Source organism: Ailuropoda melanoleuca, chromosome 15 (assembly GCF_002007445.2).
Source record: "Ailuropoda melanoleuca isolate Jingjing chromosome 15, ASM200744v2, whole genome shotgun sequence".
NCBI classification, from domain to species: Eukaryota; Metazoa; Chordata; class Mammalia; order Carnivora; family Ursidae; genus Ailuropoda; species Ailuropoda melanoleuca.
In genome coordinates this window covers 87,753,382-87,778,802 of record NC_048232.1, presented here as the reverse complement: position 1 = coordinate 87,778,802, position 25,421 = coordinate 87,753,382, and the positions used below count along the sequence as shown (strand labels likewise).

The window sequence follows — 25,421 nt, the reverse complement described above, 5'->3', positions numbered from 1 at the left end:
GGCCAGGGGGCACCGCGCCGCTAGGACCCCATCGGCCTCCAGCTTCGCGCCCTGGGGCCGCGCGGCTGCGGGGGCGGGCAGGCGCTATCCCTGGCCCCTGCTCGCCCGGCCGCCCTGGCACCGAGGCGGCTACCGGAGCGCGCTCGGCGGCTGCGTTCCGAGGCGCCAGCTGCCATGATTGCGGGCAGCGGGGCGCGCGCGCAGGCTCGGGCCCGGCTCGGAGACCCCAGGCGGACCGACGGTCCCTGGCCTGTGCGCAGACCCGTGCGCGCCGCGGACAGCGGCTAGGGTCGCCGGGCTCGGTACTGCAGGGGCCAGCGTGTGCCCCGGAGCTCTAGACGAGGTCCTGGGACAGAGCTTGGGGTCGACGGCGGCGGCGGGCTTCCCCCAGGGCAGGGTGCGCACCAGGGCGACCCCGCGGCGGCTTTGCGGACAGCGCCCGTCCGGCAGAGGGAGGGGCGCGGTGCCAGGTGTGGTGGGGGGCGGGGTGCACGGGACCTGGTGAAGTGAAGAGGGGCAGCGCACAGAGCCCAGAGATGGAGGGGGTGCGCAAGGTGCCTGGCGGAAGGGGGGTGCCCTCAGGGTGCCGGGAAGGCGTGGGGTGGCGGGGGCACCGTGCCCAGGGCCGCTGCCCAGCTCCGAGCTCTCTCTCTTCCTTCCCCGCAGAAACAACTTCCTGCTCCCCTGGCCCAGGGCGTACGTAGGAGCTGCGGGGAGAAGTTCTAGGCCGCAGCTTCGCTCTCTCAGAGCCGATTACACTGCAACACCCCGGGGCCGCGCGATTCCTTCCCGCGCCCCCTCCCGGGGGGTCTCGACAGGCCGGGCTCCAGGGTCCCGACCCTGGTTATAACACCAAGGAGGCCGCAGCAGCTTTATCCTGCCGCCTCGGCGGTGGCGCCTGAGTGCTTTCCCCGCAGAGAGGCAGGCCTGGGCCTCTGGCGCTCGGGGACAACACCGGGTCACTATGCTCAGAACCCCTCTCCCTGTCCGGGCATGAACCTCTCTTAGAGCCAGATGGACCTGGCTGTCCCCGGACGCCCGCGACGGGGGCCCAAAGGGAACAAGGCCTCCTGGGCCCCATCCCAATGTCTCTCTGTGCCTGTCTCCCCCCCCCCCCCCCCCCAGCCGGCCTTGGCATTCTAACCAGTGTCCCTTGACGTCACATCTCGCCATTTCTGTCAACCAATTGAAACTTGCTCGTTGTCATAAAAATATATATACTTTTTATGCCATTGGTACATTCAAAAAGTTCCTCGTGTGCCCTGCTTCCCAGGAAACTCCATTCCATATTGGATTGGACTCCCCAGAAAGGGAGAACTGGCTGCCCGAGGTAGGGCTGGGCTGGGGCAGCTGGAGTAGCCCTGCCAGCGCCTGGGCTGCCCACCAACCCAGCTTGGAAGTTCTCTAGACCCCTACGACCTCAGTCTTGATTTGTAGCCGGACACCCCCCCTCCATGGCAAACGTGGTTTTGTGGGGAGGGGAAAGGTTCAGGACATATTAAGGAACTTTCCGAAATGGCTTTCCTGGGTGTTAGGCTCTGACTGTGGCCTCTTTCTAGGGACGGCTTTTCTTACTCCTATGAGAAATGGAGTTTTATAAAATGGAGTAGAAATGTTTTCCAGTTAATCTTTTCATTGAAACGCTGACCAACTTTCACTTTTCACAGCTGCTGACAACAGGCAGAGCAGAGACGGCCCAAGCAGCGGTGACTTCACAATGGGGTGGGTTTCACTCTTTCCCCGAGGAAGGTCCAGGGTGGCCCTCTCAGACTCAAGGACTGTGGGGTCCAGAGCTGGAAGCCTAGGAATTCTGTGTTCCTCCTTCCTCAGAAAAGGACACCCTTGTAGCGGCTTGAATCTCGGGAATGCCGTGCCCATGTTATGGCAATATGGCAAAAGAACAATCCCTCCTGTCTAGCAGAGTCCTTTATAATTTTCTTCCCTATTACAGTTCCCAGCCCCAACCTGGGCTGTGGGGTAAGAGAACAGGTTCCTACAAGCTGAGTATGTGTCGGGCAGTCCCAAAGAGCCACCCAGAGCCTCTCTCACCTCCCTCTTGCTCCGGCCACACCGAGGAAGAACCCATTGCCATCACACACACACACCCCGGTCCCCCTATCTCTACCGTGTGGTTCAACTGCTTTAAAAACCACGTTAGACATTCTGTGGCTGAGCAACTTTGGGGACTCCAGGACAAGAAAATGCTTTTAGAGACTGGCTGAATACAGACATCTAAACACAGTATGTCTCGGGCCATTTTAATACCAAACCTTGTTTTTCCAAAATAATGAGCAAGCTCGGTTAATGATCGAACGGGGATTTTGAAAATAAATATATGGTTACTATTTTCACACAAAACCGTTCCCAAGTGTAAACCGTGGAGATGTGCGTACCTTTGTGATAACGTTCACGCACACGTGCACGCACACACACACTGCCTCCATCCACTACGCTCTAGTCTATAATCACTTCTCTAAAACACTATAAATATTATAACTAATGTGATATATGTTTTGTGATTAAATTGGTGGATTAAAACATTGAATTTAAAAAGCCACAAAGAAAAAGAGATGATCTTACATTATGCCACTTACAACTTTTGTTCATTTGGCACAAATACAAATTTGACAACTGTATCATTACTGAAGGCGATGAGCAAATGCTAGCATATTAGCTTTGTAATTTTCACCTGAAATCAGTGTATAATCATACCGACTCGCTAACCTTTTTATTAGCTGATTTTTTTTACTTGCTCTCACACACAGTAATAAGTTAATTTAATGCTATTTTCCTCCTCCCAATTTTTATTTGGTAAAACACACTTTTTTTTAATCCCCTCTATACTTGGCAAGGATTTACATATAATTTGGTTGCAGATTCAGAAATCAAATTCTGCTTTATTCAAGGAAAATAATAGCACTCAGGTAATTCCATTGGGCATTATTCAGGTTGGTTTTTAAAAGTCTCTTTTCAACTTGCTATAAAATTACATTCTTCAAAGTAAGTAATATTAAAAAGTGTGCTCAAATTATCAAAAAAGAAACCTGGAAGATCCGAGTTCGCTGGTGAGTGTTAACGATGGACAGTTTTCCTGGAAGAAGAACTTGGTCTGTGCCTCTGGGCCACACCACGCCTAAGGTCAGATGCTCAAAAAAATGAGTTCTAGGAAGGCTCTCGATATACCAGGATGTTTATAGTATCAGCCTTATACAGTTATTTTTTCCTGATTTCTCCCCAGATCTGCCTAATGGGAATGCAGCTGGCCACTTCCTGCTCTGCCCCCTGAGCCCCTGTGTCCCCCGGCTCAGCCTCCGGCCTCAGACCAGCTTAGGAAGGCCACGGGCAATCCAGTCTACTGTCTCTTTTCTCAACGCAGTGACTTTTAATAGTTAAAAAATGTCCGTATCCAAGGCATTCCAAGGACTTAGTAAACAGATGCATTTAATCTAATTAAAGCAAGCAGGATGCGTGTGAGTGAAAACTTACATTTTCACTTGGGTTTTGAACATCAACTCAAGAATAATGATGTTTCCAAAGCTGGCCCAATAAGCTTGAGATCGTCAGAGCGTAGCGGCTCCTGGGTAAGGTGCCCCTTCCTCGGTCATCCCAGACAATGTGCCCTCTGAGGAGCTACTCGGAGGCTCTGGGTGCTGTGTGTAAAAGCAAACCAGGCTTATGATTTTTTTCTTTTTTCTTTTTCTTTCCTTTTTTTTTTTTTTTTTTTTTTGGTTGTTGTTGCTTTTGTCTCAAAGTAGTCTGCCGGTTTGGGATTGCATTTCTATCTGCCTATTTCGTAATAATGCATACCCCTACTTTATGCGGCTTTATTTGTACTCTGTGATTTGCGCACAAACCCATTGGCATCAATTCACCTTGCATAAGCAAGGAGATAGTTGAGGAAGGGGCGAGGGAAAGAAGCCTGCTGGTGTAGCTACAGGTAAAGCAAGGGAAGGATCATCGAGTGAGGGTCTCGGGCTGGGGAAGGAAATGTGAGCAAGCACCATAGAAAGGATTCTTTCCTTGCAAACATAATGAAGCATTTTCAAAATCTTTCGCTTTCATTCACCCCATTTCATGTCAACCTCGGCATTAGCTCACTAGCAACCGAAATAAAACTCTAGCTACAGGACAAGCATGTTGCAGGAAGAAAACAGAAGGCAGAACTTTACACTAGTTGCCACCCCACCCCCCCAAAAAAACCCCAGCATGCTGGCAGAACATGTCTGTATCTTCTTTCTAAAAAAAAAAAAAAATACACACACGCACATAAATATGTATATATAATATATAATATAGATAAATATCCATACATATATATGGAACAGACTTAGTGGGTCTGCCCCTGATGATGGTCAGTAGCATGCCTCATGCTCTCTCCTGACTGATGGGTAGGAACTCCCTACCCATGTATTCACACGTCTGTTTAGAAACATGTGGGCAGCAGTTTTGTCACATTTAACACACTTTAGAAATCCACGCATTCCCCTTTCATGATGTGTTACCTGTGTATGTATATTTAGAAAAAAGTCTAAGAATGCTGAAAGCACTCTTAAGAGGTTAATTTTTTTTCAAATAAAAGGAGAGAAAAAACAACCAGAAGTCTGCAATAAATATGTGTTCGATCACATATACGTACATACATATATGTGTGTGTGTATATATATATATATATGAATATACTGTATATAATACACATATTCTGGTATCAAAAATTTCCCCTTACAGATGAAGAATCACAATGAATCTTTTTCATTCCCAAGTAGTAACAACACAAATCAGAAAAAATGAACTACGAATGACAGGTCAATACCCTGGTCATACATGTATACACCACACGCCCAAGTGAGGCCCTCAGAATTATATAAGGAATGAGAAAAAGCACAGAACAAACTAAAGTTTTTAAAAATCAAAATTAACTCTCAAAGAGAAGTGGGCACTGAATTTATTTCAATTGTTCAATTCTGTAAGCCCTAAAATGGAATCATCACCAATTGGGAAATTGACACTTTCCTAAAGGATTTAATGTGCCACATATAGCCAATTTGTATTAGCAATTAAAGACAGATTGGAATTGGGAATTTAACAGTTTTTGGTAGACAGAATTACCTATTTCCATGAAAATGAAAAAAACATCAGAAAATCTGAATAGAATTGCTCTCCCCAAATATCCAAGAAATGCCTTCGTTTCACAGTTGAAAAGCCTTGATTTATTTGAAATATTTTTGCATCTTACCAGTCCTTTGTATGGAGCCTGAAGTAGTCATTATTTCAATAACTACGTAGTCTTTTTGAATCAGCTCTAAGCAGCCTTTAGCTATTAAACATGTAAAGCACTTTCGAACTTTAAAAACTGTCAAATGTTTATTTTTAATTTTTTAAAAATATTGCCAAAAGTCAGCTCAATTTTTTTCTTCCCCCTAGATGAAATGAGAACTTTAGTATCATTTCTTAGCCATGCAGTTCCTCAGTGAGCTAGGTAAATTATAAGCCCTTAGAATAAAGAAGAAGAAAAGAAAGGAAATAAATCCTGATTTAGAACTCAAAAGGCTCATTGTTAAATTGCAAAGGACAGCAGGAACGTTTTTTTAAAATCAAGATTTCACAGACCCGTTCTTTAAAATGATTGCAAAGAACTCCAGCTGCCGGCAAAGTGGTCCCATGCAGAAGACGGATTTTTGAGGGGACGTTTCAAGTTGTTTCGAATTCGATCTCATTGGTCTTACTAAAATACTCCCATTTTATTTTCTTAAAATCTAATATGATTTCACACGGCACAGGCAAGTAATTTGCTTTTTATATACTGGCAGTTTCATTTTCCTGAATGGGTAAATATCCTAGCTTTTAGGTCTGGTTAACACAAAGACAAGGTTAAAGCTGGCTTTTTCATCTATGCCCTTTCTACAGAAAATGTCAAGAAATGTTTTAGCTAAATTTACCACTGCAGGACAAGATACTATTTAATGACTGCAAAGAAAAATACTCAAACAGACGCTTTTGTTCTGTCTTGTTTCTTGCTATTTATAGAGCAACTTTTGGTATAATTCCTAATATTAAAAGGACATGAAGTTCATTTCCCTTAACCAAAAGAAAGTGGTAATGTAAGCAATCAGGTAAGGGGTGGCATTGATCTTGAAAATATGAGTCGACATAATTTTTACACAAGGAACCTGTATTTTAAGAATATTTCAAAATAAGGAGAGGTGTGCACAGACTTGGTTCTCCACGAGGCTCAGAGATTCCAAACCATCTTCAGGCGCTCGCGCCTTTGCTAATATCTTTCCATTAACCAGTTTTTCAATTCGGGATTCTCAATTTGCTACATGATCCTGCTTCCAACGTGGCCCCTTTTGCATCTTCTTGTCTAGGAGGAGTGACTGCTGCCTCCTTCCCGCACACTGACAAACCCTAAACTGACAGTCTCTCACACATAGAATGCTGGAAACTTCTAGGACATCTCCAAGGCTCACTGGGAAACTTCTCTTGCTGGGGGAAAAAAAAAAAACTTCTCAACGCACACCTGGATCTACAGATTCGGAAAAAGTAACCAGCTGTGGCCAAAAACCAAAACACTCAACCACCCGAACTCGGTCTGCAAGAAACACAGAGCCCTTTGACGCCACGCAAAGACTTGTAAATAAAATAGCTCCAAGGCAGACAGCCTGAATGAGCCTCTTAAGACAGCCAGTTGGTGCCTCAAAATTTAAAATTAGAACATTAAATGTTAACAACACGAGGATATCCTGGGATACGTTTGTTCGCGCATGTGCACGCACTTGCCTTTGTGTGTGCGTGTGCATGCGTGTGTATGTGTATATAGGAATACAAGTTTTGCTGCCCTACAGCGTGGAGCTGATTCGAGGTCCTGCTGGAGAGCCCCTACACCAGGCAATGGGCCGGCCGGCCCCGGAACTGACTTTGGGCCACTTCCTTTTTCATTACACATGTGCGAACACCGAAAGCCAGTGCAAACAGAACCTGCTAGCTAGATAGCAAGGACCGGTCTCAGATACAGAAAGTCTTTGCCTGGAATACATTGTGATCTGTGGATGGCAGACCAAGCGGACCTCTTTCTTTGTCATTAGGACAAAAGCGGCAAGGCCAGCACTGGGGAGTGAGGCAAGGGGCCGGGGTTGAGATGTGCTCTCTGCGGCCGCATCTCTGGAAGCCACGGGGGCTGGATCCCTCTGAGAGAAGGTCACGTTTTGTGGGCTGGGCTGGGGTTTGGACCCCTCAGACCCTTACCCTAGCCTGGCTGGGCATGGCTGCAGACAGAGTCTGGGCTTGGACTCTGGGATCCACATTCAGGGCTCTCGGGCGTCCGTGCCAGAAGGAGGAGGGTCTCTAAACCGTCAAATCCAATCCCCCCAGTTGGGGGCCATCTTGGTGTCCTGTCCAGAGGCCTTGAGGGGGCGAGGACGTTCTTTATCTTATTGGGTTTCTCACTATGCTTGGCCCACACGTCCTTCTTATAGCTAATGCAGAGGGTTTCGATACCCTTCAGAAACAGCCGGAGCCTGTGGTCTGGGCCAGGTACCGCAGGAGTCGCTTAGAGCCTTAGAGCAGGGGGTTTGTCCTACGCTCGTAAGGACGGCACCTCGAGTGTATGCAGCAAGCGCTTCATAATTCACACAGCGCTCTCCTCTGTCTGTCTCACGGGATCCTCAAAACCCGGGAGGAAGACAAAACAAACATTATCGTACCTCCCTATAGGCCAGGGAAACTGAGGCCCAAGTGGGTGAAACAGACTCTTGGCCTGATACTGCCCAAACCTGGGGCCCTAAGGCACACATGCTATTTTGTTATTTTGTCTTTCTTTTCCTTTCTTTCTTTCTTTCTTTCTTTCTTTCTTTCTTTTTCTTTCTTTCTTTCTTTCTTTCTTTCTTTTTCCTTAAACATCACCACCCACCTCTTCCTACTCACACACACATAGGCTCATTTTATAGGTAAGAACCGTTCCCAGGAAAAACAGAGCCCCATTGAAATCTGGGTCCCAGAAGTGCCTTAAGCTGGCCAGCTCTGGCGATCCCTCAGCCCTGCAGCCATATTCGGTCCTCTGAGGCGTCTGCCCTTCCCAGCCAGGGGCACCCTGATTTCCCCCTCAGATCCGGGCTGGGATGAGCCTACCTCCGGTGTACAGTCCCAGACACGAGGCTTGCCGCTGGGCCTGCCAAAGTCCTGGTAACAAAGCAGCCTCGCCTGAGCTCAGGGTTTGCGATGTTCTCTGTCAACCACCCTTTCTGCTGGGGGCGGAGGGCAGCACCCTGAGGGCTGGGTCTCCCTAGCCACACAGCCAGGGTGGCTCTGAGCTGCACCTGAGCCTTCCCCCTGTTTTCTGCCCTCTGCGAACCTGGCAGGCCCACGCCAGTCGTTTCGATAGAAAAGGCCAAGCAGGTGACCAGGACGGCCTGGGAAAATCTCCAAATCCCGCATCAGCAAGGACCACTGATGCCTGGCTGCCTGCGGAGAGGCTCACTGTGGCAGTTCTCTCCCGGGGTGGGGGGGGGGGTGTCCAGGGGCCCGGGCCTAGACATCAGCATTCTGCAGGGGCACACGGAGGCTGATCAGATGAACTTACTGCTCCTCAGAGCAGAGAAAGGACAGGTAGGTGCTGCAGTGGTGGGGGACCGCCAACGAGGAAGGGGATAAAGAGAAGAAACTGGGTTCTTTAGGAAATCATACAACGGAAGGTGAGCCTAGCAGGGCATGCCTCCAGGGGGCTTCCCTTTCCCGAAGAGATCTGCACCACATATGGAAATGGCCCTAGTGCTTGCCTCGATGCCAGCTCGCACGCAGGCAGGACCCCCCGGCTCAGCTCTGTCCTCACAACAGTAAGGCATGGCCTGCGACTCCAGGACACCAAAACTTCCCGAAGCCAAATTCCAAGTTAGAACGTTCCACCCCACAGACAACCCGCTCAGAAACAAATGTAACATTTAAGAGAGAGTCTCTGCAGCAAAGCCAAGCAAATGCAGCCATGAACTGAAGGAGGAGTGGGCTTGAGCAAGAACTAGAGGCCACTCCGCTCCTCTTCCAAGTCAGAACCTTCCAAGACTCCTTTCTCTTTCCCTTCTGCACCTAAGTATAGGAGAAAGGGCTTTTTAAAAAACAGACAAAAATCTTTAAAAAAAATAAGTGACAAGGAGCTAAATCTCAAAAGCTTTCTGGGATAAAAAGTATAACCTTGTCCAGAATTTGAAGGAAAAACGAAGAACACAGAGGACATGGACTGGCCAAGGCCCCACGTTAGGGTCAACTGCCTTACAAACACCTCCACATTCGCAGCCTTACCTAGAGCCACAGGCAGACTCCGGAGAGGTCGTGAGGCCTGGTGGGGGACAGAGTGCACCAGGTGGAGAAGGCTCTGAAGGTTCCTATTTTCCCTCACATAGGAATTCTGCTTCCCTGGATCTCCTTTTCTTTCCCATCTGCCGGATTCCCAGCAGAAATAAAGAGTAAGAAAGAAAAACAAGGCACAGTAAACCTCTCCTCTCTGCACCTCCACCTAGCCTAAAGGGCCCTGCCTAGAGGTGTCTCCTGCTGGGGTGTTGGGGCCCTTCCCCCAGGGGGACAGGTACCCACGTGGCGGTAGTGGCTGCCTAGGGTTTGTCCACGGACCAGGCTCAGCAGGCAACCGGGGTTAGTCTCGTGCAGCCCCGGGTGCCAGAGTCCTGGCTGGGGAGGGGGACACGACTGTGCCCGCACCCAGCTCTGGTGGGTGGAGGGGAGGCCTGCGAGCGCCTCCACCAGGCAGCCCTCGGGCTCGCGGCGCAGGACCGCGGGCGGGGTCCGCGCGGGCCGGGGCGGGGCCGGTGGGCCCCGGATCTGGGGCCTGGGGTCCGCATCTCGCGCAGAGCAGAGCCTGAAGTCTGAGACTGCGGCCGGGTCGACCTGGGCCGGGGATCCTGTCCACTGCGCGGCAGGGCGGGGTGCGGGGTCCGAACCGAGGCCTGGAGTCTGAGTTGGAGGCCGCGGCCGGGTCTGCGGAGGGCAGAGATCCGGGTCCAAGCCGGGGTCCCGGGTCGGAGTCCTGACCCCAAGCTGGGGTCTGGGGTCCGGGATCCGGGTCTCAGTCCGCGTCCGGGCCTAGGTCCGAGTTCCAGGCCAAGCCAGGGTTCGGGGTCTGGGGTCCGCCTCCGGGTCCGAGCCAGGGACCGGGTGTGGGGTCCGCCTCCGGTCCGAGCAGGGTCCAGGGTCCGCCTCCCGGTCCGGGTCCCAGCCAGGAGCCGGGATCTGGGGTCCGCCTTCGGGGCCGAAGCCGGGCCGAGCAGGGGCCGGGGTCCGCTGCGGCGGCTGCGGGCGGCGGCGGCGGCGGCACGCGCCCCAATTAGCTGCGGCGGGGCGGTGGGGCGGCCCCACTGAGGGCGAACAAAGGGCGCGACCCCGGGGTCAGGGAGTCGCGGGCCGGGCGGCCGCCGCTTTGTTCGCCCGCCCTGTTTACTTTGCCGAAGTAAAGTGCACAATATATTGACTAAAGCGGATTAGAGGGTCGCGCCCCGGAGGCCGGCGGGACCTCCCAGCCGGACACCTCCCTGGCCGGCCGGGCCTACCGCGTGCAGACCCCTTCCCGCCGGCTTCCCCACCGGCAGAGGCAGCCGGGGAAACTGAGGCTGTGCCTGCCAGGCCCTGACGCGGGGCCGACCCGGGGCCTGGAGGGGGGCTACTCTGCGGAAGGCCGGCGAGTCCTCGCGGGTCCCTGCAGGTCCCGGCTCACCTGAGCCATGTGGCAGCCGGCGCAGGGTCCCTCTGAGCGCGCCCCACGGGGCCTTTCAAGCCGACGGGGGCATTGCGTTACTTCCCAGGCCCCCGCGTTTTAAAGATTCTACCCTTCCCAGCACTGCTCGTCCTGGAAATTCATTTTACGGGGGGAAAAATGACACTTGCTAAGGCATTTGAGATGGAAAAGTGGACTGATTTTTCGACATCACAAAATCCTGTCGCACTGTGGTTAAAAAAGAAAATCCTCGCCTCGTGTCTTGACACGAGATGCTCCCCTGCGTCTCCAGCTGTCAGTCAGCAGGTGTCTTTAGACTGCAGAATAGTGTTTTGAGATATGGAAGTCCTGCAAACTGCAGCCGGACAGAAGAAAAGTGTTTTCTTTCTTTTTTCAAAGGCAAATAATGAGTATAAATATGCCAAGATTTCCACCCCAAGACCACAGCTTATCATCTGGGGTGATGAATCCAAAATCTATATGCTTCTCCAGATAGGAAATTGAAGAACCTTTTAAATTGCCAAGCGGTAGAAACAGAAAGCTCAAACCCCCAGTCAAGCACAGGGTCTAACCATAGGTGGTTAGACCAAGTATGGGACCAAGTATCCAAACAAGAACAAGAATGCTTTTTTCCCCCTTCCTGATGCTGTCGCCGAGGGGGCAGAAATGTTTCTCCTTAGGTTCACACAAAATCTGAATTGAGATTTTTATGCCCTAGTTGTGCAAGTATGTGTTTGGCCAGCAACCCCATGTAGTGTTTGATTAAGAAGCTATCAAGGTATAAATCTTTTATAAGAAACGAATAATATTTACTTACTATACATATTTGTTGGTCTAACGAATATTTCTGCTACATGCCGTCTAGCCACAACTACTGAAGGAAATTATGTCATTTGTCTATATTTCTATTCACAAGCCTTTAAAAATTATTTCTTTTCTGCTTATAAAAATACCGTGTGTTTAGAGAAGGGAAAGCAAGTTCTAAAGCCCAAGTAATCTAAAGATAGATATTTAAGATAGAGATCATTTAAGCAGTAAGCATAAAATATAAATAATTCAAGCATAAAATACATGCAAAAAGGAAAATTCACCGATATGCCATTGTTCAGAAATAATACTCTATTGTATTTCCTTCCCAACAGTAAACATGTGCATACAATTACATCATTTACATACATATTTACTGTTTGTGAAATATTGTATCCATTCGTCCCCAGGCTGTTACAAACTCTTTGTCAACGGCATTTTAACAGGGACACACTATTGCATTATTTTGTTACGTGATAATTTACGCCACCGTTCCTTATTATTCCAAATTTCATTTCTTGCTAATATTTCTCTGCTGTAACTAACGTGACCACCAATGGCCTTGCCTGCGAAGTCTGTCTGCAATGTGGGTTATGAATAAATCTCTAATGATCTGCTGTTAGGGTGTCGAAGGGTGCATTCTTCTAAGCGGGGGTTAAGGTCGACCCCGTAGACTCCGTTTATCGTATCAGAAATGAACTTGGAAATGCTAGAATTTCCTCCGGATCACAGTAGCCCCAGAAAGCAATATGGGAATCAGTGTGTCCCCCTCCAGAGGCCGGACGGATTTGCGGGACCAGCCGAGGCACATACCTGATTGCGACACACATTTGGCAATTGTGCCCTTGCACTAAAGTGCTGGCCTATTTCTGCCTACCCAGCTGCTTGGCACAAACCCCCCACTGTGTGGTGGGTTTAAGTCAGGACCATAAAGCTGAGCACCTTGGAAACATTATCTCAACAGTTCTGATGAAACTTTGCATGTCTAAGGAGTGATTTGGCTCCAGCGGCTTTCTTTGCCGAGAATCCAGAACTCAGGCCTGCTTTTTCACCCTTTCCCCCAGGCTGCACGGTGCCCGCTCCCGTCCTTCCGCCCCCTTGCCCTGTCCTGCACTGAGAAGACCAAGCCTGGCTCTCTCCCATCTCTGCGGCCTGGGCCTTGCCAGGGGCCGTATCTTAGACCCTTCACCCCTTTCCTCCGACACCCTGAGTCAGCCGGGGCTCTGCCATCGGTCGGTATTGGCCGTCTGTCTGGCCTGTCCTGACATGGCTCCCAGGACGGTCGGGGAGGAAGGCTGGGGGATATGGAGCCCGAGGTCCATTTCTACCCTGCACGGGGGCCTGCCTGAAGGAGGCAGCCTGGGGGCCAGGGAGGAGTTGCCCCTGAAGAACAGCAGTCTAGAGAGGACTCGAGCAGAGAAGTCACCGAGTTATTCTGAAAATAGGTGCGTACGAGAATTGCCTTGGTGGCGGTGACGAAGGCCTGGAAGGAAATCCTGGAAATGCAACCGAGCTTCCGTGGGGACTCGGATGAACAATTTTCCCCTTACGTGCCTTCTTCTGTATTTTCCAAGTTTTCTGCGATGAGCATATGTTGCTTGCATACTCAGAAAAGGATGGTATTACTGATAACACTATATTTATTGTAGGTCAAGTAGATGGAATTCATGACCAGAGTGAAATGAATCACTGTGAAATAGGTAGGAGTTTAACATCAACAGTAATAATCATATACTGCCGGAGAAGTTGCTAAGATGATAACAGCCGTTCACGTGGCTCAAGCACTTTCCCCTTTAGAAAAACACTTTCAAACAGAAAATGAAACTGGGCAGCTTTGCTGTGCAAATACTGGCTGCCGTGGTAGTAGTCCTGCAACAGCCCTTGACCGTGGGCTCGGATGGACACTGTTCTTCTCCTTTTAAGTCTGGGAAACAGGCGTGGAGAAGGGAAGAGCCCCAGGACAGGAACAGAGGCTCCCATGCGTCCACAGCCGTTTCCACACCTCGACCCGGTACCCTCCTGCGGGGGAGATGTTCTCCCTGGGGGATCGGCTGTGTTTCCCGTTATTCCAATTTTTTTTTTCCCATTACTGGAGGTGGTGCCAGTGGCTAGGGCGGAACTGCAATTAGGGAAGATTTTCTTGGGTTTGTTTTAAAATACTGGTATTTGCCCAGTGTCTGTTTATACTTGAGAGGTGTGGGTCGCCCTGGGACCCGTGGACGGGGGCCTCAGCCGGGCTGGGGCTGTCTTTGTCACGGGGAGACATGAGAACCGAATGCTACACTCCCCCTGGGAAGGAAAAAAACATGCGTAGGATGATGACTCACGTACATGTCTGTGGAACCTCTGGGGCTGGAGTTCACCCCAGAAGAGCTCATGATGCCCATGTGGGAACACGCCTTTTCTTATCTTATTTTTTAAAAGGGGGCCATTTCTCGCCCCTTGATAACAACGGATGGGAACAAATCTACGAATCCAGTGTATTTTATCTAAAGTCTCTTTCTTTCACAGCGAGTTAAAAGGCGAACCAGCATGCTGTCTTCTACTCTAAAAGGCAATTTCTAAATTTGGATTTTGGGGGAAAAAAAATTTTTGTACTCCAGCTTGAAAATCCAATGGCTCTCAGAAAGCAAGTAAGATACACCACTCTTTGTGCTAAAATCATCTTAACTGGTTTAAAATAAATCAGAACAAAATGATGTGAGCTGAACATACGTCTTCCACCACTTGTTTTCGGAAGGCGGCAGTGGCGTGAGTTGTAGCGCGTGGACCTGCGTGCGGTCTGGGGAGCGGACCGGCCCAGATTTGGCGTGCAGTGATTTTTTTTAACACGGAGGTGTCAACAAACCTAGGCTTTTTATATTCCGAAGACACCTCCAGGTTCAGGCAAGGATTACATTATTTAAAACAAATAATTATAAAATGTAATCAACAGGTATGATGAATACTTGGGAGACATTTATTTCCTCCAAGGGAAACGTCTGGCACTTGGAATTTTTAAGCTGTGAGTAGATGGGCACCTTTTCAAAAGACCCTTTCTTTCACTTCTCCTCACACAGGGCACAGCAAACCATCCCTGCCTTCTAAAATAAAAACACATGCCGCTTTAATTTCGCAAAGTAAATCCGACGTGCAGAATCTCTGCACAGATAATTTTTAATTAAAAAGAGAGAGACTGTTCACCGTGCTCTCTACCTTCGGGAAGGCGGTTACCTTCTCCACGTGTTAATAATTTAACTGTCAAGTCACAACAAACAGCCAAATCCATCTTGGAGCCACTGAGATTGCAAACCCAGGAGGGAGACTTCGGTGAGAACTACCATGGCACAGATGCTGATGGGAGTCCTGCTTCCCGAGGGTCCCCAGACACGGCTGGGACATGACTAATTTATTTTATCTTATCTATCATCTATGCACAGGATTAAAATATTTATATCAGTCTGTTCACTTTAAGATGTGCCGTGCAGGCGCCAGCTTCCGGGCCACTCCTTAATTTTTCACAGTTTTGGCTTTTCATTGTTTCCAGCAAGGCCCAGCCCTTGCATGGGGAATGCTCTCAAACGCTGATGGGATGTTTCAGTGGGGAGCGGGCACACACGGCTATCACACTCAGACGAAAACCTCTCCTCGAGCCGCACAAACCCTGCATAGCCGCAGTGACGGAGCTGTTCCGACACCTCTCTCCCAAGAGACGCCAATGAAATCATGCAGGCCCAAGCTCTGCTTCTTGAAGGGGCTTGGCTCTGGCCAGACTGGCTGATGGAAACCAGAGCTTAGTCAGGATGCCCCAGCCGGGCAGCCAGGTAGGCAACGGGGAGCAGGGGGTTAATCGGGGAGGAGGGAGGGGTGCAAACAAAAGGCCACGGGCAGAGATGGGAAACCAGCAGGGGAAACCGGGCTGCAGGGCCCAGCCCGGCCAGGCGCAGACACAGGGAGCTCTGTGTGGCTGCCCGCTGCCCGGCACTGTGACTAACCGCCCCACTATTGTACCCTGAAGCCAGCCCTTTGTACCGTCCCCCTGGCGTCTGGGAGCACGGCCGAAGAAACCCTTTCCAGCAGTCCCCCCTCATCCTGGAAGCTTGCAGCCCCAACACCCATTCTTTCAGCTCTCAGGGATGCTGGGGGCCTGACTAGCCACCGCAAGTGTCCTTGACCCTGACCAAGAAGGGCCACCCACAAAAAAAGAAGCAGAAAAACCAGTCTCCCCAACTCTGGGGTGGGGGGGGCATGGAGACCTGCTAAACCAGCACTGCCCAATATAGCAGCCCTGCACCGTAATGCCAGTAATGCCACGTGTGGAAGCTTTGAAACTCAGGAAGTCCATCCAAACGGAGATGTATGTGAAAAATACACTCTGGATTTCAAAGACTCAGTATTAGAAAAAAAGGAAAAAAAAAAAACCTCATTAATAATTTCATATTAATTCCACACTGAAATATACTATTTTATTACGTATATATTAGATAAAATACATTTTATTTTTAGAGTGAATTTCACCTGCTTATTTGCACTTTTTTAAAAAAGTGGCTGCTCAAACATGTCGAATTACAGATGTGGTTCCGTTTGCAGCTCACGCCGTATCTACTGGATAGCACTGGGCCAGGCTGGGAATGGGCCTCGAAGACTGCTCCCTCCCAGGGAGACAATGGCTGGGAGGTACCTCCGTGGCTCCTGGTCCAGTGACCACCCGCACCCAAGGGCCAGGCATACCAGGCTGTCAAGGCCACACCTGACCTCAGCCTTGTGTTCACCTGTCTCTAGAATGGAGTCTTGCACACTCACGTGCCTGAGAATCCTTTATAAAAAACACATACGTGTGCATAGGAACACACACACACACACACACACACACACGAAGGCCCTGGATCCTCTTCACAGCTGGCTGTATCAACCCAGTGCCTGGAACGCAGGGCACCCAGAGGGCCCCCAGAGGCCTCCCTGGAGCCAGACATCTGACCCTTTGTCCCGGGACAGACTGGACCAGCCTAGAGGCCCATTATGACTTTCATGGCCCCCAACACCTTTGCTTTCATGGTGCCTTCCTCCGTACATGTTGAACATGGTATTTTATGACTGCTTTGGTATAAAGACGAGTATAATCCAGGCTGAACTCATCATTATATACTCATTATTACTATAGTCATCATTTTCTTCTGATTTTAAAAGACGTGAAAATTAAAACACATTCATGGGCCCTAGGCAGGCACTGTGCCTCCCAGGACCACCATCCCATCAGCTCCTGCCACCACGCCCCACATAGAATCCTCACTCCCTGCGGGCAACGCCCTCTCCTTCTGTCCTGGGAGCTTGCCTGCTGCTCCTCCAGGGACCAGATCGCCTCCCTCACTCTAGAATCCATTCCTTAAGTCCTGCCCTCAACCCACGGCATGTTAAGCCCCCACCAGACACCAGAAAACTTTCCATATTATTTTTTAAACACAAAAATTGGTCATGAGAAAGGCCCAGGATCCCAGAATGGCTGAAGGCCCCAAGTCAGGAAGAACCAAGACACGATGCCCAGCGCCGTGCCCGGACAGCCTGCTCAACACCAAGACACAAAGCCACCAAGCACAGGTGACCGCGGCGTCCGAGGCCACCGTGCCCGCCCACGCGGCACACCACGTGCCCCATGACCTCGGGTCCTCAAACCCCTGCACCGGGCCCCGCTTCTGGCCGGGGATGCCCAGGGGCCTTGCTTTCCAGCGTCTCCCAGAACAAGGCATCTGGCGTCCTTACACCCCGCGCTCCGTGGATGCCCAGGCGCGGGGCCTGGGCCTGGACGCTGCTGGGGAAGGCCCGGGTGCAGGAGATGGTTAAAAGTCTGCATCCTTCTAGCATCCGCCTCCAGAGGAAACGCTGCTTTTTTTTTTTTCCCCTCCCAAGCAGGAGGAGGAAAAAAAAAAAAAAAAGCTGAGAGCAGCAATTTGCAGGCCTTGGGATGTTTTTCTCCTTGACAGCCCTGGGCCCCGCCTCGCTCACGCGGCCTTCCTCCGGCCACGGCCTGCCCCGGCCCCACGCAAGAGCGGCCTCCCCGGGAGCCGGGCCCCGGAGGGAGGGAGGCCGGGGTGGCGGCGTCGCCTGGCACTGCCCGGCTTTGTGCCCCCGCCCCCCCNTTTTTTTTTTTTTTTTTTTTTTTTTTTTTTTTTTTTTTTTTTTTTTCCCCCGGCCCCTCTCCTGAGTCCCATAAAGGCACAGACAACACGGGCGGTTTAGTCAAAACAGTCATGTGCAGGAGCCGGCGAACAAACAAAAGCCCTTATTTATTTATTTAGTTCACACACTCAGATAAGGAGACGCCTTTTGTGCACATAATTTCACACACACCAGAAAGGAGGCGATGCCACGATACTCCCCGCAGCCCAGGGCCGGACAGCCTGCCCGGCCTCGGGAATAATTGCATTGCCAGGGCCTGGGCATTTCCATATTTAAATTGGGCAGCAGCGTATGATTAATTAAGAAGGAAAAAGGCAAAAAGGAAGAAAAGCCGTGGGGGTGGGGAGCCGGACATTCTGGGCAGCTCCGTGTGCCAGGGTGCCCGCGGCAGCTTAACTCCTCCCGTGCCAGGCCCAGGCCCAGTGGGATTGGCTGCAGCAGGCGGCCTGGAGGGAATGGCGGCCTGGAGGGAATGCCGACCATGCCCCCTGCGTGCTCCCAGCCTTGGGGTGCACATCCTTGCCTGACTTTGCGTAGCGAGTGTCACCCCAGTTTCAGAGGCTGTCCCAGGAACATTCTCATCCTCATTTCCTTATTCAGAGCAACTCTGCATTGCTCAGGTCGCTGCCTTGTGCTGGTGCGAAGGAGAGAGACGTCCCAAAGGCCCTCAGTGGGGAGCTGGAATAGGAAGAGCAGCAGCCATTCTCGCCAGGACAGACAGACTGGTCCTTTGACCTCCACGCCTTCACCCTCCCAACACGCAAGCTGCCCTAGAGGCCCTGCCGCCTGGGGAGGCACAAAGATCCCTCCACACTCACACAAGCCCCCCTGCCAAGGGCTGGCCTGTGGCCTTTCTGTCCCTGAGAGCAGCCTGCCTGTTCTGGGAAAGGGGCAAGAAAGCCCATCACCCTTCTGGAAAGAAACAAGGGCTGTGGTTAAGGGAGAGCCGGGAAAGTCTGTATTCCTAGAGGCAGGTGGCGGGCCCCGTCGAGCCCTGGATTTAGGGTCTAGCTGTTACCAAGTGTCAGCCCTGCCCCTTGCCAGCTGTATGGCCTTAAGCAAGTTATCCAGCCTCTCTGGGCCTCAGCTTGCCCATCTGTAAAATAGGGGTAATAGTGCCCACTCTGCCTACCCTGTGGGGTTGAAGTAGGAAAAGCAGCTCCTGGCTGCTCAGAGAACCTGCCTGAGCTCCCATAACCTCCGTCCCAGCAGGACGCAAAGGCTGGGGCCAGTGAAGCCTCCAGCAGGAATTTGCTCAGGCTTTTGCTCCAGCAACAAACCCAGAACAGTCCAAATCCACATTGCAGGTGGATGAAGTTAAGGGCCTAGAGCAGGGACAACATCCTGGATTATCCACTTGGGTCCAATCTAATGATATAAACCCTTAAAAATGGAGACCCTGGCCCAGCTGTGGTCAGAGAAAGAGAGATGTAATGTCTCTTCTTTTTGAAGATGGAGGAAGGGGCCATAAGCCAAGGAATATGGGTGCCTCTAGAAGCTGGAGAAGGCCAAGAAAAAGATTCTCCCTGGGAGCCTCCAGAAGGAACCAGCTCTGCCAACACCTTGACTTCAGCTCCAGGAGTCATTTCAGACTTCCAGCCTCCACCACTGCACAGTAATGAACTTGCATCGTGCGAGCCACTAAATCAGGGAACTTTCTTATGGCAGCGAGAGGAAACTAATACACCACCTCCCCTCCTCCCCCACATGTCCAGATGCCTCTGAAGGAGACTGGGGGTGCAGCCTGCCTATGTACTCACTCCACGCACGCTGCTCGTCTGCGGCGGGGAGGGCTGGGCGGGGGTGAGTACACCTCATCCCCGCCCTCAGGAGGCTTCGGGCAAGGGACCAGTTGCCCTGCAGAGCCCTCCTGTCCTAAGGGGGTTCTAACCTCACCTACCGGCTGCTGCTCTTCCTCCTTATTCCCCTCCCCCTCCTCCTCCGTCCTTCCCCTTCTCTTCCTGCTTCTCCACGCCACCACCTATTGAGCATTGCCCAAGAACGGGCGCCATGCTTAGCATGATCTTATTCCATCCCTAGCCTGACAGGCTTCGTGACGGAGGCAGCCCAGACCCCGAAATCCTGTCCACAGTTCCATGGGTTGAGGGGTCATCTTCTGCTTTGTTATCGTCAACGTGTCCTTCTCACGATAGATCAGGCAGGAAGTCCTTGGGCCAGTGCCTCTGCTCACGGGGCCCGGGGTCCTCAGCTGTAAAGGGGGCTGATTACAGACCCTCGCAGGGTGGCCGTGAAGGCAATCAGCCAGTGCTGCCTGTGCCCAGGCCGTCAGCTGCTGGAGGACTGGGTTTTCTCTAAAAAGAATAGCTAAGATGCCAGGCAGGGCTATCCTCTCAGTACTGCCCCTGCAAGGGGGCTGGTGGCTCAGGCCCTGGTCAAGGTGGAGTTTCAGATACACCCCATAGAACCTTCTGGAACCTAAGGGCCTTCACTCCCCTAGGAAATGTGCAGAATTGTGCACACAGGTGTTCCTCAAAGTGCTGCTTACAACAGAGAGAGCCAGGAGTTACCTGTGTCCAGTAACAAGGGTGGTTAAAAAGCTGTAACCAACGGAATATTAGTCATTAAAAATCAACTGGCAGGATAGTATCTTCTGACTTAGGAAGGAGCGGTGATAAAATATTTAGTGAAACAAACAGAAGATAAAATGATACATATTCTAATAAGAAGCTCAGATGCTGACTTCGTTTCGAGACAGCGAAGTCTGAAGATGGGCCAAGCGCTCCCACTGGCTATTTCTGAGTGCGGTTTCACAGGTGATCAAAAATATTTTTCTTCTGCGAGGATTTGAAATGTTCTAAAATTAGCATGTAACATCAGGGCTGGGAAAGAGAGTCGATGCAGGAGAGGAGTCGTGCTCCTTTGAGGGAGCTGGCTGTGGGTCCCCTCGGGCCTCAGTCCCCGGCTCAGGTATGCACCAGGAGCTCGGCCAGCGTCGTGGGGTTGTGACCTATCTGCCACCAAGGGCCCATGCTCAGGGCCTTCCTCAGGGCCTTCCTCAGAGGGGCCCACACTTCGCTTAATGTGCTGTGGTCACCATCCTGAAATTCTGAATCACTTTGAATAAGGGCCCCCCATTTTAATTCCGCACCGTGCTCTGCAAATTATGCAGCCAGTCCTGGCAAAGGAAGCCCAGGCCTCTGGATGCCTCGACTTTGCTCTCCAGTTTCCTGAGTGAGGCGGCCAGCCTTTCGTACTATGTTTGTTTAATACCCCACTCAGTGACTCCTTCTCTTCTCCTTCTCCTCACTACATTGACTGTTGGCAAAGGTGGGCATACCAGATGTGTATTTTCCCCGGTAAATCCAGGTGACTCCGACCCAGAGCCACTGCCATGGGCCTGTCCTACATCTCGTCCTAACAGTAAAGTTTCAGGGATACCTACAAGAAACACCACCAGAAAGGTGGTGAGCTGCTCATCACTGGAGGCATTCAACAAAGACTGCATGGCCGCCAGCAGGAGCACTATGTGGGAAACACCTTATCTGAATGGGGAGTTAGCCCAGAGAACCTCACCCTGGTGTTAAAATTGCACAGGGCATCCAGCAGCTTCTCCAGGTACGGCCTGGGTCAGACCCACCTCTTGGTCAGGGCTGTAGGTACCGGGGAGAGGCTCAGTGATGCTTTCTTTTAGGATAAGGAAAGAAACAAAGAGAGTGGGGAGAGGCAAGCAATCGAGAGCTGACATGAAGTGGACGGAGTGGTCTCTGAGCAGTCCCGGAAGCAGGGGTCTGTGAGAGGGGCCACCAGCATGGTCTAGCTGGTCGGATGCAGCTGTGAATGTTTATTGAGCGCCTACTGTGTACCAGTGTCATGCTAGGTGTGCACACGGTATCCCCATCCTCCCCACAATTCCACCGGGTCAGAACTCGTACTGAGCCCCATTTTATGTGCGAGGAAGCTGAGGATAGGGGAGACGAGGTCAGTCTCCGAGGGTTTCCATGCAGCACGAGACAGTGTTGGGGTTTGGACACAGGCCGGCCTCTCTGCAGCCGGCCCTTCTGGGCGGCACAGACCCAGGTTTTCGTGGCTGGAAGTGGCTCTCCTGCCTGGGACAGGAAGAAAGTTGAAGTTCGCTTTCTGCATCCTGCCGCGGCTTTGCTGCACACCTCGCTTTGCGGGCACAGCCTGAGTGGGTTCGGAGGCTCCTCAGAGGATTTGGGGGCAGGGCAGTTCTGTTACCTGGTTTAAAGGGAGATTTTAACTTCAAATCAGCTCAGTTAAGCAGATGTGATCTGAAAGAGGCAAGCCAGCCCCCGTCGCCCGGAGCACTCAGTATGTGGAGGCCTCGACTTCCTGGAGATGGGGGGTAAATGGGGTGCAAACTGCCCTCCTCCCTGTTCTCCAGATCTCTAGGGCCTCCTCAACAGAGATTGGGCTGGGACTAGGGTCACTAGGAGTCCTGTTTCCTTCTAACACTAAGTAGCTTGTGTGTACAAGGGGTTGCAATGTGGGGGTCTACAGACCGGGTTCAACCCAGGGTATGTGATATTTTCAAATTTTGGACAGTCCATGCACAAATATGGATTTCCTTCTCCTAAAGAGTCTGAGCCTCTGGAACCCTAGGCCTTTACCCTCTTGGCAGCAACTGGCACCAGGGCCTGGGGTCTCTGTTCCCTCAGCCCTTAAAAATACTCCACGGTGCCCCACCCGGCCTGCCTGAACCCTGCGGGCTGCCCATTTGAGGCTGCTGCTGGAATGTCCAGGGTACTGAGGATGGTCACCTGTCCAACCCCAGCTGGCCTGCACCTTCTCACTCCTGCAGGAGCACTCTACCCACTCCCCCGCAGCCTCTCATGGAGGACCTTGGGCTCCGGGAGCCCTGGATAGGAGATGAGGTTAGCTAGCAATGGTTTCTAGCAGGTTGGGGACCTGGCCACTGCCTAGAGCAAGGCCACCCAGACAGTCCGGGCTATGGCTGGGGCGCATTCGGTCAAACTTCAGGCCCAGACCCAGGGCAGAAGTCTGAAATTTTCAAGGCTCTGTTTCCCTACCCGGCAGGTGCCCCCCCAGGGATAAGGACAGTCACAGGCCTGTGTGACTCAAAAGGACAAAGGTGTGGAGGAATATGTGAGAGGGGCTGCTGGACCTCCGCTTGTGGGCAAAGGCGAGGGGGCGGAGGAGACACCAGGGACAAGGTCCCACAGGGCCCAGACTCCCTCTCTTCCACAGGCCCTGACCACAGCTGCCATAGCGTGTACCCGGGACCTGCCACGGGGCCTTGGCGCTTCGGCGACCCTGGCACAGCTGCCCCAGGCAGAGCCGATAGGGAGGTTGTGGCTGGGGGTCCTGCTCAGGAGGGTCCCCAGGAGGGGGCAGGGCAGCTGCTCAAGCAAGAGGGATGAATCGCGAGCAGCGTCCACCCGGAGCCCCCAGGACCCACTCCTGTTGCAGGGGCTGCCTCTCCCTGAACTGTTGGGGGTCCCTGTTCATGGCAGGCCCTAACCTGAGTGTGGAGCCCCGGGCAGGCCCCCGCCTGAGAGAGTTAACACCTGAGAGGCAGGCGGAGTGGACTCCCTGCTTCTTCCCTCAGCCAAAGGGGGAGCACGCAAGAAAGCAGCGGCGAGAAGAAAGCCAGAGAGGTCTTCTTTCCCCTTTAAGAGCCCGGATGGCCGCCGCCCAGACCCAGCAGCCCGGGGAAGGGAACATGTCGGGAAGGATTCCCTTCCGAACTTCCCGAGGCTTTGTTCGGGAGGAGGCCGGGGAGGGCACCCTTCGTGGGGCGTTGGAGGGCCCTGGCTCAGCGATGCGCTCTATGGTGGTCACGGCGGCGGCGGCGCCCCCTCCCGGACGGAGCCCCGGGGCCCTGGCCCCGGGCCGCCCCCCCTCCGTCCCTGGATCCCCGACCCCGAAACCCCCGGCCGCGCATTCGGACCCCGGCCGGCCGCGGCGCGCCTCGGGGGGCGGGGGTTCGAGAGCGGACGCGCTTACCAGGTCGTCCCGGGGAGCCCCCGCGGTCAAGTTCACGTCCGGCCCCTGGACTGTCCGAGGTCCCGGCGCCGCCAGGCGGAACGAGTCCGCGACAGGCGGCGCCCGGGGCCAACGCCGCGCCCGGCCTTTGGGGCGCCGCTGTCACCCTGGCCTTGCGACCCCAACTTTCCGCCCAGTCGCGGAGCTGGAAGTTTCCGGGCTTCGCGGGCGCTGGGCTCGGTTTCAGCAGCGACGTCTGAGCTTGGCAACAAAGAGGGAAAGCAGGCCCGGAGAGGGGAGGAAAGAAAGAAATACGGTGGAGAGGGGGCTGGCTACTTAGAGATCCCACAACCTGAAATTCCGCCCAGAAGCTGTTTGGGGTTGTTTTTTCTGAAGGGGTAAACAACAACCGCTCAACTCTGGAGGGGGCGCCTTTACCCTCGCTCTGGTCCCGGTGCTCAGGGACCCTGCTCGGGCACCTGTGTGTTCTATAACCCGCCCCAAAGTGCCTTGGGCAAATCTGGAAAGAGGAAGGCACAGGGAAGGACAGGCCCAATACGCTTTCTGAAAGGGAGTGACACTAAGACCGAGTCCTCAGGGCAGCAACCCCCCCCGCCCCCGGGCTCTGTCTCATCTTGTCCCCTCAGCAAAGTGTTCGGGTCAGCCACCATGGGTTTCTGTCCTGAGACTGGAGGGACAGCTGGGCCCCGTGGTGTCCAGGAGAGGACCTGGGGGAGGACCACCTGCTCCCAGTCCGAATTTGCAGTGAGTGCAGGACCCTGTTCGTGTGCAAGGCCTTGAGCCGACCTGGAAGCTCCACCTTCTCTTCTCAGGAGCTTCCTGGCTGCCTCCCTCCATTTTCTGCCCTCTTGCACTGCTTGGTTCGGAACTGTCCCAGGCAGGGTCCTGGGGACATATCTGGGCTGGGGGAGGCAGCTGAGTGGCCCCAGGAACCTGCGCTCTGGCCAAGCCCACTCCCTTCAGGGGCTCTGTGAGCACTGGGACAGGAGCTGAGGGGCACAGAGCAGCCAGCTGCCAATCAGCCTTGGGATGTCCCTGCTCCTGCCCTATTTACCCGTTTGTCCATCCCTACTTGCAAGACATGCTTATGGAGAAAGTATTCTGTCCCAGACCTGCTACTCCAGAGTGCTATGAAAAGCAGGGAGAAGTTGGATGAATTGTTTGTTTGTTAAAGAAAAATGAGCAAAGGGGCTGTAGAGAGCAATGGGAGAAATATGTTGTCTGTGGTCCTGCGAAAGTGAATGGGGCCTCACAGGGCTGGAGCCTCTCTGTTAAGTGGATATCTTCCCTTCAAATGACTTCTGCATTGTGATCCTTGCTCTAGTTGGTCCTGTGTTTCCACACACTGTTCACGGAAGGAGCTGCAGCCACTGAGGCACCCAGTGCTGCTGTCCATCCACCTGGAAACTGCCAGAACTTGACATGACCCTGAGGACATGGAGGGGGGGGAGTGGGCACACTATGCGTGGAGCTGGCTGGAACGGCACTCTGGAGCCGGTCTTCTGAGCTGTAGATCGTCCTCAACTTACATACATAGGCTGCCGGGTTGTCCCCAGCGCCCACAGGCCTCATCTGGGGGTGGGGGGAAATCCACTTGCCAATGAAGCCTGAGATCCTTTCCCAAAGCAGGTGCAGTGGAGTTTCTCATCGTGTCTTCCTGGAGTGAGCACGAGCATTGGCTTTTCCTCGTTTCTCTCCGAGACCTAGGCTGGCCGGCCACGTGACACTCCAGCAAAGCCAATGGAAATTCTATCAAGGCTCGGGGGGGGGGGGGGGGNGGGGGGGGGGGGGGCAGGGTGTG

The 25,421-nt window shown here is 52.6% G+C and overlaps 2 long non-coding RNA genes across 2 annotated transcripts in view; one reads left to right on the top strand and one right to left on the bottom strand.

The window, feature by feature from the left end:
- LOC109490159 overlaps positions 1-24,227 on the bottom strand; it is a 72,954-nt gene extending 48,727 nt beyond the window's left edge. The window contains exon 1 of the long non-coding RNA XR_002143427.2: positions 23,621-24,227. This is a non-coding gene — a long non-coding RNA (uncharacterized LOC109490159). The remainder of the gene's footprint in view (positions 1-23,620) is intronic.
- LOC117796468 lies at positions 14-1,248 on the top strand. Its single transcript, XR_004621000.1, has 2 exons — positions 14-470; positions 667-1,248. It is a non-coding gene; the product is annotated as an uncharacterized LOC117796468 (long non-coding RNA).
- Positions 24,228-25,421: the final 1,194 nt, after the last annotated feature.